Genomic DNA, 14,245 nt, shown 5'->3' with positions numbered 1-14,245 from the left:
ATCCAGCCTCATTATGTATAGAAATCACTTGGTCTGTTACACTCTGTAAATTCGCCCAATTGTCTCGAGCCCACTCTTCCCCAGATGGGGAGGGTCGAGCTCCATACTTTGCCAAAAGTGCATAAAACGAGTCAAGATTTTTTACTGATGGAGAGTCTTGATAACCATTCTTTTCAGTCATTTTTGCTGCAAAGGGCCAAACTCACTTCGGGGAGGTCAAACTTAGTTACACCACACAGGCAACAACTGCTGCGTCGCCCTCCTCTTCCCCGAGTGGCTAAAGGGACTAAAATCTCACTTCGGGGAGTCAAAACTTAGTTGCTCACAAGTGCAGACTTTCTCTGCTTGTCCCTTCAACTTCCCCTGGTAGTCAACCTCATCTAAAGAGGACAGTTCCCCCTTTTGCACTAAGAGATCCTTGCACTTGATGCTGATAGACAGAGCCCTCAATTCGAGTTTGGGGTGAAATACACTGAGGTGTGTGCGGTGTGCGGGAATCCCGAATCGCCCTCCTTCCTTTCTGGACTTCTCTCACCCTTTCAGGTGTAGGGCCAGTTGCGGCTGGAATGAAACGTTCTTCCCCTGTTACAAACCCCACAAAACCTGCACCCCTCTGTCTCTCAGGATCCTGTCTGTGACGCCACTTTAATGTCACGGTCCACTCAGTGGACTCGTGATGGTTCGTTTGCTACGATCTCGAAAGTGCAAAATTAAGGTGACCAACACCAAAGGGGATAGCAATAATCACACAGTAAAACTTTATTGTATTGTCTGTGAAGAGGCATGCGATAGTTAGAGATGGGTGAAAGAAAGGAGAAAAGTAAAGTTAAGTTTAGAGAGAGGAGAAAGAGAAGTTATAGCTACCACCGCTGATCTCAAGACGTCCTAACGGTCCCGGGTCCAGCTAATGCTGCATCATCGATCGTCGTGGTCCTTGGTGGGGAAGCTTCAAATTTCCGTTGTTCAGAAGTCATCTTTTATGCTTAGTAACACACCTTGCTCCACCTCTGCCTCAGGAGTCTCCGCCCTTCTCGAGCGAGGCTATTACGCAGGCACAGGGTCAGTGTCCGAGGCGTGGTAAGTCTTGGAGGCGTGTAGCCTTTGACCAGGAGGTGTGTTTTGGTATTATAATGAAGCAAAGTTCGTCTAAAGTTCATGATTTCTTCATGGATGTTATGGTAACAATTGCAATCCATCCTTTTTGACAGTAGCTATGCGGTTATCTCTAACGGAGCCTTGTACCGCACGTTCTGTTCTTGGGATCGGCCACTGCGCACCAAACAGGCCGTTGTCAGATAACGTACTGTTCGTGTTCCTGATGACGATGTTGAGACAATGCTGATTTTCTGACCGACTCCTACAGCTTGTTAGGGCTTTTGGGATTTTAATGAGCCCATGGTGTCTTTGGGGCTGAGTCCATGAACTGCAGGTACTGGGAAGAGGCTGAGGAAACCTTTCAAAAGCAAACACCTGAAGTACCTTGAAGCATTAGTGGGCCCCACTGAAGGCCATTACTGACAAAACCTCCCCATGGACTTGTTAGAGCAGATAATTGGAGGCTGTGATTCCAGGTAGGCCAAGGCACTGTGCTGGTGGCTCTGATGCTGAGAAAACCCTGGCTCTGCTTTATGAAGCACAAAGGCCAAGCCCTGACCTCAAGCCAATGGGAAGGGGATCCTGTCCCTCACACGCAGCTCAGGGCTCCTCCTGGGACCGTGGGATGCGGGGTGTGCAAGGCCGAGGGAAGGACAGCAATGGTACAACAACTTCCAGCTTCCCCAGGGGATTCCAAGGAGGCAGCAAAGCCCAGTGCCATGACGACAACATGTCTTCTCATAGACCTCGGTGGCAGACAACTGCCACAGCCAAGGGGACAAAGATCTGGGTTCTGTTGGTGCCTTCCAGCCTTGCCAACACCCTTTGCCATCTCCACCACAGGGTGCTCCACACTGTCCCACACCTGCCCCTCTGTCCCTGCAGGCTGTAGACACCCATCTCATTTCCCCACCCTGCTCTCGCTCAGCAATTCCGTACCTTCACTGGTGTGTCTCCACCCTCACTGTCTGTTCTTTGAAAGACAAAGCCATGGGCTGATCCAGACTCCCTCTGGGTGACCTCTTGCACCACAGCACTACCCTTCGAGTGACATTTCCTTACCCTGACATCCAATCTCCACCTGCCAAGTTCCACTTTGTGGCATTCTTTTTCTCTCTCCTGCTTTTCCCTACTCCCAAGGAAAGCTCGACCATCTCAGAAACTACCCTTCAAGCAGGGAACCCAACCCGTTGGCCTTCTTGTGGTCTTTCACCTGGCCAGAGAGAAGTAACCTCACCATGATCTTCTAAATCACATGGCAGCTGCTGGCCTTTCAGCTTCTCGGATAGATATGACCATGTGCCTGCTGCTGTCCCATCATGTAGTCAGGCGGAATGGACATGACAACCCATACGCAAGCCCTCTTGGTGGATAGGGCCTATGGGGTGCTTTGGCAGAGGAACTTTCCCAGCCATGTTCCTGCTGCTGGCCTATCACCTCCACAGACAGAACTGACCTCACAGTCCCCTTCACAGCCATTGCCTTCCTACTGCATTATGAGTTTTTCAGACAGAATTGGCCTCATAATACCATTCCCATCCATCATGCTCCTTATGGCCCAGGACCTGACCAGATAAAAGTATGCTTGTTTTAACAAATTTCTCAAATATATTTTCTACTAACGATTTCAGTGGAGAAACATTCTTCACAGGAACTCCTGTATTTATTTTGACACACTTTGTATCTCTTCTGTCTCTTTTGTTTTTTTCTTCCTCTGCCTATTCTGTCTTCAAAATCCTCTCCAAGGGAAAGATTCAGTGAACCATAGAATAGCTCAGGCTTGAAGAGAGCCCTGAACTTCATCTTGCCTCACTCTTCTGCTCAAGGCAGGGTGAACCAGGTGAGGTTGTTCAAGGCATCTGCCGAGCTTTGTATCATCCTCACAGGAGCTGAAAGTGCACTCCGTCACATGATACAGGGCGATAATAAAGGCGTTCAACCGTGTTGGCCCAAGTGCTGGTCACTGAGGGATGCCGCTAGTAACTGGCTGCACAGAGGACTTTGTACCACTGACATAGGGCTTGATCATCCAGCCAACTTCCCAGCCAACGTCCAGTTCTATCCCAGACAGCATTAATCTCGCTATAAGGACACCACGGGAGACCATGTCAAAGGCCTTGCAAGATTCCATGTACACGCCATGCCTTTCTTTTCTTTGCCCATTTTGATTCAGCAATCCCTTTGCTGTCCTTCAAGTGCCTGGAGATGGCTGCAGGACATGTCCCACCCCCTTCCCAGGGACGGAGGTAGGCTGAGCAGCCTGTCATTCTCCCAGTTCTAGTTCCTGCCCTTCCTGAAGATGGGTTTGACGTCTGCCTTTTCCAAGGACCCCAGAACCTCTCTGATTGCTCTGGCACTTTTGAGACCACAATCCAGAATCACAGCTAAGGGTGACATAGCAGACAGGAGCACTTGCAGTGAGCCTGTCCAAGGCAGCTGAGATGAATCTCACTGGGCCAAAGGGGTTTGTTCCTGGAATCACGCACAGAAATGTCATGGTTCTGTTAGGCATCCACACCTGAGTTGGCCTCGTGGACTCCTTAGGCACCCAGGGATGCTCAGAGACGCAGTCTTTCCCCATCACTCACAGAGGCTGCGCACTGCAGGAGTCGTAGTGTCCCTCTGGCCTCCTGCTGCCACTCCCAGAGGCTGGGAAGCACCTCAGCCCGGCGGTGTATCACCCTGCTCTGCACTCCTCTGAGATGCCCCGTTGTCATGAGGAATGGACACAGGGACCTCAGTTCCAGGAAGCACATCCCAGTGCTGCATTCAGGCTGTTTCCCATGGGATGTTACTCCCAACGTGAAGTGACCTTGAGGCACTGTCTGTGCCACAAGCCTTCATGGAACCCCCAGGTATAGCTGATGGCGTTTGTGCTCACTCGGGTTCATTTCGCTTCACGCCCATGTTCTGCATGCTTACATCTCCTCTGAACAATGCAAACATGGACTTTTGACCTCCTCATTCAGTGTTGTCCTGGTTTCAGCTGGGATAGAGTTAACTGTCTTCCTAGTAGCTGGTACAGTGCTATGTTTTGAGTTCAGTATGCGAAGAATTTTGATAACACTGATGTCTTCAGTTGTTGCTCAGTAGTGTTTAGACTAATGTCAAGGATTTTTCAGCTTCTCATGCCCAGCCAGCGAGAAAGCTGGAGGGGCACAAGAAGTTGGCACAGGACACAGCCAGGGCACCTGACCCAAACTGGCCAACGGTGTATTCCATACCATGTGACGTCCCATCTAGTATAGGAACGGGGAAGTGGGCGCGGGGGAATCGCCGCTCGGGGGACTGGCTGGGTGTCAGTCGGCGGGTGGTGAGCAATTGCACTGCGCATCATTTGTACATTCCAATCCTTTCATTATTACTGTTGTCATTTTATTAGTGTTATCATTATCATTATTAGTTTCTTCTTTTCTGTTCTATTAAACCGTTCTTATCTCAACCCACGGGTTTTGCTTCTTTTCCCGATTTTCTCCCCCATCCCACTGGGTGGGGGGGGAGTGAGTGAGCGGCTGCGTGGTGTTTAGTTGCTGGCTGTGGTAAAACCATGACAAGTGTCCTTCCATGGAGGGACACAGAACCTCTCCAAGCTGGGGTGACAGGCCAGTGCTGGAAATGGTGGTTGTGAGGGGCTAGTCGAGGATGATTGCCCTGGGACAGCTTCTCCAGGGTGTCCCGCGAAAACGGGCACAGGGCAGACCCTTTGGAAAAAGACCTAAGCCTTCAGGCACTGCCCTGAGGGCACCCAGAAGGGCTTCTCTAAATGTGTTGTCAGCACAAGGAAGTCAGCTGAGGGAACCCTGGTCCCAGTGACAAGTGGGGCAGGGGATGGAGTGACAAAGCCGGTGTAAATAGAGCAATTCCTCAGAACCAAGATTCTCCCTTGAGAGTCCTGCCACACTGCAGGACTGTGACCCAGCTGCCAGAGCACTCAGGCCTTACACCAACCCAGGGGCTCAGAAGGACAGCGTGGAAGTTGAAAGAGAGCAGCTTTGGGAAGACCAAGCGCTGGTTCTCCCTGGCAGTGCTGCTGTGTTGAGAACATTTTCCCCTTCCCCTCTGCACAGACGCACTGCCCTGCAGCTTCACCAAGTTCTCAGAGGAAGTATCTCAGGCAAACAAGTTGCTGCACAGTGTTTTATTGTGTTGAAATACAGAGAGAGCACTGCGCCTCATTTACACAGCCTCTGGGTCAAATTCTACAGGTAGACATTGAATTACATATGGGATGGCTAATAAAATTTCACTGTGAACAACATGATCATAAGAAAAACAAAGAAAACCCCACTACCACCACAAAAAGGAACCTGATAAGGCAGCCTGGGCTTGTAATGAAATACATTATGACTGCTCTGCAGAAGAAAACAGGCAGTTAATTGCTTCTGAAAAACACCCGCTCATCATTTTCCACAGGGCATCCTTGATCTCCTGGTTCCTCATGCTGTAGAGGAGGGGGTTCACTGCTGGAGGCACCACCGAGTACAGAACTGCCACCACCAGATCGAGGGATTGGGAGGAGATGGAGGGGGGTTTCAAGTAGGCAAACACTGCAGTGCTGATAAACAAGGAGACCACGTCCAGGTGAGGGAGGCAGGTGGAAAAGGCTTTGTGGCGTCCCTGCTCAGAGGGGATCCTCAGGACCGCCCTGAAGATCTGCACGTAGGAGAAAAGAATGAGAACAGAACAACCAAATGCTAAACAGGCACTAAGCACAAGAAGCCCAACTTCCCTGAGGTAGGAGCGTGAGCAGGAGAGCTTGAGGATCTGGGGGATTTCACAGAAGAACTAGTCCACAGCATTGCCCTTGCAGAGTGGTAGTGAAAATGTATTGGCTGTGTGCATGACAGCATAGAGAAACCCACTGGCCCAGGCAGCTGCTGCCATGCGGACACAAGCTCTGCTGCCCAGGAGGGTCCCGTAGTGCAGGGGTTGGCAGATGGCAACGTAGCAGTCGTAGGCCATGATGGTGAGGAGAGAATACTCTGCTGAAGCACAGAAAAAGAAAAAAAAGAGCTGTGCAGCACATCCCCAGTAGGACATGACCCTGCTGTCCCACAGGGAATTGGCCATGGATTTGGGGACAGTGGTGGAGATGAAGCCCAAGTCGAGGAGGGAGAGGTTGAGGAGGAAGAAGTACATGGGGGTGTGGAGGTGGTGGTCGCAGGCTACAGTGGTGATGATGAGGCCGTTGCCCAGGAGGGCAGCCAGGTAGATGCCCAGGAAGAGCCAGAAGTGCAAGAGCTGCAGCTGCCGTGTGTCTGCAAATGCCAGGAGGAGGAACTCAGTGATGGAGCTGCTGTTGGACATCAGCTTCTTCTGGGCATGGGGCACTGTTCGAGAGGAAAAGATGGTGACAAGTTAGAAGAAACTTCTCTGAGCAAAACCTGATTCATTTCGCAAAGAAACCCCACTGAAGCTGCCTCTTGTATTTCAGGAAGACCTTTGGCAGTCCATTTCATGGGTTGTTGGTGGTGCTTACTGAGGGCGCCACTGGGAGCAGCGGGCTCTGCTCTGAGCTCCTGAGGAGTCAGTCCTGCCCTAGAGCAGGAGGTAAATGGGGACATTGGCTGATATACAGATAAAATCCACTTGTTATATCAAAGAGCTTTTCAGCATTTTCGCTCCCAATTCAGGCAACAGCCGAGAAGAGCCGAGGGCATTTTGTTTTGTGTATTTTGTTCCAGTTTCCCACCCTCACTTAAGGAGTGCTTTTGGCAGGGAAGGAAGCACAGGTCCTAAAGATGGGGTGTCCTGAAAGGAGAGTTTTGTCATTTCTATCACTGGGAGCCTGGGAATTAGGAGGGGATTGGGACACTTAACTCCCATGGACAAATCTGCATGGCAAGACAACAGGCTTGCTCTGTGAAGTGCACCTGAATCCCACGCCCCCACCCCAGTCCAGTGATAATAAAAAGAGGAGCAGAGGCAGGAGGAACAAAATGCACAAATGCTACAGTGCTGCTGCTGCTGGAGGCAGGAGAGGGACAGATGGTAGGGCATTTGATAATTTCTTCTGTTCAGGGCTAAGCCACTGAGAAGGTGACTGAGTCCCCATGGCCGTAAGGGCAGAGGCTCTGCTGGGTGGGAGGAAAGACCATGGGTTTTCTCCAGTGATGGCAGGGAGGTGCCTGAATCCCCCCTCTCATGGCATTGCTGGGAGCAGCTCCCTCTCACTCCCTGCCCCTGTCTCTGCTGCCTGGAGCCGTCCCTGTTGGCAGCTGCTTCTCCGTCCCCTTGTCTCCTCCCTGTCCCTGCTTACAGACCCCATCCCACCCACTGTGTACTCAGCTCTGCCCTGCAGAGCCCTCCTGGCAGCCGGGCAGTGCCCAGGGACATCTCTGTGTGTGCAGAGGCTAAAGAACACCTCAGACAAGTCCTAAGGACAACTGGAGTCTCGGTGCCTTCTCTAGAGGGGACAAATAAATTTTAGTCTCATACTGCCCACACGCCCACCAAGATGATAAAAATTCAAAGCAAAGACTCCTTACCTTTCGGGAAAATACTGATGTTCTTCTTGAAAGTGCCCTCGGAAATGGCCAGGGCTGAGCTGGAGCTGTGAGCAAACCTGACCCACACAGCACCCTCTCGACAGCAGAAGCACCCTGCTCTGCCCTTCCAGGGGTCATTTCTTTCACCCACAGCTTCTCCCCACACTGTCATGGGGAGTTCCCTGCACAGGCTGAGTGCTGACCCTGGGGCAGGCAGCAAAGTCCCTGCTCCACCACTCAGCCCCTGAAACACCAGGACCCTGCTCTGAAGGACAGCCCTGGGCACCCCTGGATGCACACCCGGCTTCACAGCCCTGCAGCTGGTGCCAGGAGAAGGCAGTCCTCGTGCCCTGTCCCTCTGACAGCGCAGCAGGAAACCCTGCTCTGGAGCACATCCTTCTCCTCTACACCACAGAAACCAAGACAGTCCTCCTGCCAGATCCCATACACTGTCAGCTGTGCCAGTGTTCGGAGATCCCTGCAGGAACTGAAGTTCTATTGCCCTGCACCCACAGACTTACCATGCAGAGGGCTGTGAAGACTTCTCCCCCAGTAAGCTCTCAGCATCCTCCCACTCCACACTGCCTTTAAGGTCACTCTGCCTTGCCGGTCTCCTCTCGATGCCTGCAGGCAGTGCCCCCAGCCCTGCTCCTGGGCAGAGCTGTCTCTCTGCAGCACTGCCCGCTTGCCAGGAGCTCCCTCCATGCCAGGAGCCCAGCCCAGCTCAGCAGCAGAGGACCAGCCCAAGGCAGCACTTTCTCTGCCCCCTCTGGGCTCCCTCCAGGTGTCCCTGGGGCTCCAGGGGAACCTGCTGGGAAACAGGCTGAAGCAATCACTGATGTTCCCTCCCTCACCTGGGGAGAGACACTGCTTTCCAGCAGGGTCATTGCTCTGCTGAGAGACAGACTTAGGTCCAAGAGTCAACTTTTCTGAGAATCATAGAATCATTTAGGTTGGAAAAGACCCATAACATCATCAAGTCCAACCTTGAACATAACACTAGCAAGACCACCACTAAACCGTGTCCCTAAACACCGTGTCTTTTAAATACCTCCAAGGATGGTGACTCAGCCACTTCCCTGGGCAGCCTCTTTCTTGTGCCACCATTGGGCAGGACACGCAGACAGTGACAGGCAGGGATCTCCTTCAGCCCTGCTGAGGGAAGGGAGTCAGCCGAGTCCATGGAGGCATCTCATGCTGGGATTGTATTCCTAGAGCTGGAAGGGGACTCAGCTCCCTCCCATGCCCACCATAAACCCACAGGAGGTGGGATTCCTCTTGCCTCAGTGCAGGTCTGCATTAAATAGGCATCTGCATGTCAGCTCCTTGTCTCAGCTCCCATGCTAATGAATGGTGATGGAGGCCAGGAGTGAGGTGTTCAGATGCAAATGTCTGGTGACATTGGAGGTGCCAGAGGTGGTCAAAGAGATGTGCAGGTAATAGAGACAGATCCAAGATATGTGCAGGCTGATATAGAGACAGGACAACATCTGAGCGCCTTTTCTTGGTGGCTCCTGGGAATTGCCTTTGGCCAACTGAAATGACAGCTGGTGCCCAAATTAAGGGCAACGGAACCTGTCCCTTCTCATGATGTTCAGGGTGGCCTATAGAGCTATTCCTCTAACGGAATGGAGTCATGTGCCATAGGGAGAGCTCAGGCTCTCTCTTCGTCTTCTCCATCTGTTGGATTTATGAGACCTTGACTGAATGTATTGGCAGTTGTGTCATGTTCAGCCCCACCTTGGGTTACAGAATTCAGAGCAGCTACTCAATTCAAGGTTCATATCCAGGCCCAAAGAGGTACTGGAGATGCCAGTCTGGCCTGGGAATCACAGGTCCTAGAGGAAAAGCAATTCTCTATCAGGGAGGGTGTGTGACAGACACCCCAGATGGCATCTCGGAGAGTATGATTTGGTGCCTTTGTGCCATTGACGGTTCCCATCAGTCAGAGGCACCAGTCATCAGATGCCATCAGAGATGCAATTTCCATCCCTTCTTCTACCCATTAGCTGCAGGCATTGCCTGATCACAAAGCACGTCACACTGGGGTCCTTCCTCACTCCCTTGATGATCCAACCGAGGAACAGCCCGAGCATTTGAACAGTGTTCCTGGGTACATCTTGCCTTCAAAGACAGCATCCTCCAAGCACAGCCATACTTCATACCAAAACTCAGCTGACGCTCAAAAGGCAATTCAAGGGCACGAAGAGGAGCTGTTGCTACTTCAGGAACAGTTAAAGAAGAAAGAGAGATACTATGGGACCACTAACACATTAAGTGAGAGTAGGTGTAGAGAGATCTGAGATTGCCTATGTTGTCTCTGCCTCAGTTACCACCAGCAAGGTCTCCCAGGCCTTTGTGCTTTGAGGCAGGACTCTGGACAGTGGTGGATGAGGATCACACCAGGGCTTACCTAGCAAACCACACCCTTACCAGTCCATGGGACCAGAGGGGCTGCAATCAAGGGTACTGAGAGAGTGTTTTTCACCAACAAGTGTTGGTCTGTTCTGATCCCAGTAAGGAAGGCACTCAGACTCTGTGAGGCATCATTTAAAATGCTCTTCCTTAGGTCTGGCACTCTAAGGGGACAATTGTACAGATAATCTTATGTCCCTTTAGATGGCTGGAACCCCAGGAGGTGTAGCATGGACGTAGAAGAATGAGGAGGGTGGATGCCCCCTGTATGAAGGGGAAGCTTGGATTTATGGAGGTCCTCTATGTGACGGGCAACAGGATGGGTTAGCTTTTGTCACTGAGGATCAGAGGAGTCAGTAAGAGTGACATTGTGCTGGCAGTTACAAACTAGCTGATGATGGGAGAGGAAACAGAAAAGGTCTTTTGTCAGCAGCCAAGGAATTCTCCAGGTTAATGAGCAGGTGCCTATGAGGGACTCGAAGTGCCCTGGCATTCACTGGCCAGGCAAAGCAACAGGGTGCCAACAGCCTGAAGGACTTTGGGACAACTTCTTAACAGAGCTGCTAGGTGGGCCAACAAGGCTGATGCTCACCTGGACCTGACCCTGGCCCACAAGGAAAAGCTGGTCAGGATGTGATCACCAGTGTCAGCCTTAGCTGTCATGACCATGCAACAGTGGGGTCTCAGACACCAAAGGGCAGTGAGGAAGGTCAGCAGCAGAGCACAGACTCTGGACTCCAGAGGAGAAGTCTTCAACTTACTTGGGAGACTGATCCAGGTGGTGCCATGGGAAGCAGCTCTGAAGGGTGCTTCAGCTCTTCCTCTCCTTCACTACCCACACTTGCTTGGAATTCAGGCAACATCCATGAGCCTGGAGAATGCATGAACCTCCTGGAGTGAGGTCTCATTACTGCAGGGGAAGTGAGAACCTTTTGGGAGACTCGTGCGAGTGCAGCGAGTGACCGGGGTGTGTGTAGCCGAGAGTGTGTTACAGGCCAGAAGGGTACCCGAAGGATCAAGTGGCAGTCATGCTACTGTGGAATAGTTCAAGCTGTGATTTTTAGGGCAGCAGCAGCAGGAGGAATGGCAGTGCAGTGCTGGGGAATGGATCCAATTTGGGGATGCAAACAAGTCTGGGACTGGGACATCTCAGGTGATTGAGGACTGTCAGCAGGGCTATGAAGGAGGCTGGACGGGTTGTGCGGAACTCACAGGCATTGCCAAATCCCCAGAACACCACAGCTTTGTGTTTAAAGCAACAAAATCTACCACCGAGTTGTACACACACCCGCACTCACACTGACCCTCAGTAGAGCCCTGAGCAATGCATGAGGGAAAGGACCTCTTTTACCAGGCCCTGGGGGCCAGGGCTTGGCCACTCTGATGATTAACAAACACCAAGGGCTTACATGTGATCAGAGCCACCAGCATATTGCCTTTGCCACCTGCAACCAGTGTCTCCAATTTTTAGCATATTTTGCCCCCAGGGACCGACACATTGACTGGTCATTTCCTTGATGGCTTTCTCAGTGTTGGCCCTCAGTGGGGCCTCCAACGCCCTCAGAAACTTGGGGTTTTCTTCTGCCTTCCGCTTTGTCAGAGGCTTGTTCCTGCTTGCAGTATCTGCAGTTCAGGAACTGGGCACCAGAGGGCTCCTTAACGTGCAAAACACCCTAACAAGCCATGTCTCTGTGCACAACGTTCCCTAACTCTTCAAGTCTTCTGTGGCTCACTGGAGAAATTTCAGGAGTATAGCCGAGCAAAGATTGAAATGATAAGTAACAAAAAAATCAGGATTTCTTCTTTTTCCAGTTTTCTGTCTTGCCGCTTACAGAACACGTAATCTCAGCCTTCTCCAATTCATATTGATCCACAGCATCTGCGGATGATGTCTCAACATGTAGGAAACGGTAAGATTGTTTCTGTCAGACAATGTATGGGACATCGTTGTCCTGTGCCCCATCATCATCATTGGTGCCTCACCACCACCTCCATCCATCATTTCTCTCAGTGGTCACCTGCACTTGCATCATGATTTCTCAGATCCAAGCTTTTCCCACTAAAGGCTGTAGCTGAATGATTCAGCTCTTCTGCACAGATTCCCACTGGCTTTATTTGGTGAACCAGCTGCACACAATCACAGAAGAATGTTGCTTACCTGCCATTATTAGAAAAAAAAGTAGCAAAAACCCCAATGCATTAAAAAATAATGTATGAAGTCCACGTTTCCTCCACGGAAGTCCACTTTCTGCTGTGGGTCACCTTAGTGGAACACTTTCAGTGAGATACTCAGGAGAACAGGTACAAACACAATGGAGGAGTTGGCTCAAGAGACCATCAAGCAGACTACTGGAAGACAAGGCAAGCTTTAAAGCACCTGAAGCTCTGAGCAGCACCTGGGTAGCTGAGAGGTGTTTGAATGGGTAGAGACCAATGAGAGGAGGAAAGCTGGATGGACACTGGGAAATGCAGATGTCCAGGCAGTCTGCTGGAATGACTTCTTTAGAAATGGTCAGTTCAAGCAGGACATGTGGAAACCCGTGAGAGAGTGGTGAGAGTCAATACACAGGATACTAGGCAGAGCAGTGTCACGGGTGTAATGGGGAAGATCAGGCTATCTTCTCCTGAGCATAGTACATGGGCTGGAAATTTCCACCTTGACATCATGGGAAAACATTGTCTGTGAAGGAACAGTGTTTGATGCATTTCAGCTGATGAAAAATGTGCTCATTTTTTCTTTAAGAGTGGAGAAGAGTTCCTGAGCTTTGCAGGCAGGGCACAGCTGTGCTTGTCCATTCAGGCCCAGAAGGTTCTCCCCATGCCAAGGCCAAAGCTGGGCAAGTGGAGGGCAGTTCCTTCAGTTTATGCATGCTCTTTGCCAGGGATGGGATTCATCCTGCCTAGTTTTGATGGTGAGACTAAGTCACCCAAATGGCATTATTTCCAGGAACACGGCCATATATCAAACACACCTTATGTGGGGCAATGACCCGGAGACACTGCAGCTGTAAGCTCCATCCCCATCAGGCAGATCTTGTCCTGGGACCAGATCTCTCACTTCCTGCTTGGTAATGGTGCTCCCCAACCATCTGCAATACAATTGTGGGTACCAAATGAGCTCCACCCCGAGGTTTGCACAAGCTCTTGGGACTCACAAAGTGCAGACATGCCTCAGGGAGGTCTTCCCCTCACCAAAATGTTTCCTCAACTGGTAGTTTGGGGTCCATGAATGTGGAATGGAGAGACATGGTCAATACCCAGGGAGGAAAGGGAAGGTGCTGCTGAGAAACACGGCTGCTGCCTGGTGCAGGCCCAGGGAATCACCCTCCGGGGATGCAGGTGTTGCTAAGGAAGCTGTCCCAAACAAGGTACCTTGCCCCCAGAGCATGGGGTACCTTGCACCCAAGGACCCATCCTTTTCCTTTGGCTTTTTCCAGGAAGTTCTCAATCCAGACCATTGGCATTCCCCATTGCTCTCCCATGCTGCTTGCTTTTCTATATTGATGGCATCACCTATTCATCTAGAAGCCTCATTTAGATGGTCTTGCTCATTCTGTGGGACTTGTCCTCTAGGTCTAAGACATCCTTAACAGCATTTCACAGAATGACAGAATGGTTGAGGTTAGGAGGCACCTCTGGGGTCATCTGGTCCAAACCCCTCCTCAGGCAGGGCCACCTAGAGCTGCTCACCCAGGACAATGTTCACATGGCTTTTGAATAGCTCCAAGCATGGAGACTCCACAACTCTCTGGATAACCTGTGCCAGTGCTTAGTCACCCTCACAGTCAAAAAGTGTTTCCTGATGTTCAGAGGGGACCTCCTGAGTTTCACGTTGTGCCCATGGCCTCTTGTCCCGTCACTGGGCACCACTGAAAAGAGCCTGGCTCGATCTTCTTTGCACCCTCCCTTCAGGTATTTTTACAGACTGATTAGATCCCCCTGAGCCTTCCCTTCTCCAGGCTGAACAGTCCCAGCTCTCGCAGACTTTCCTGCCAGGAGAGATGCTCCAGTCCCTTCATCATTATCTTAGTGGCCTTTTGTTGGACTCTCTCCAATATGTCCATGTCTCTCTAGTCCTGGGGGGCCCAGAACTGACCACAGTGCTCCAGGTGTGGGTTCACAAGTGCTGAGTAAAGGGGAAGGATCCCCCCCACCAGCCTGCTGGCAACACTCCTCCTAATGCAACCCAGGATACCCTCAGCCTTCTTTGTGGCAAGGGCACATTGCTGGCTCATGGTCAACTTGGT

Source organism: Harpia harpyja, unplaced genomic scaffold, assembly GCF_026419915.1.
Source record: "Harpia harpyja isolate bHarHar1 unplaced genomic scaffold, bHarHar1 primary haplotype scaffold_46, whole genome shotgun sequence".
Lineage (NCBI taxonomy): Eukaryota > Metazoa > Chordata > Aves > Accipitriformes > Accipitridae > Harpia > Harpia harpyja.
This window is presented reverse-complemented; position numbering follows the sequence as displayed.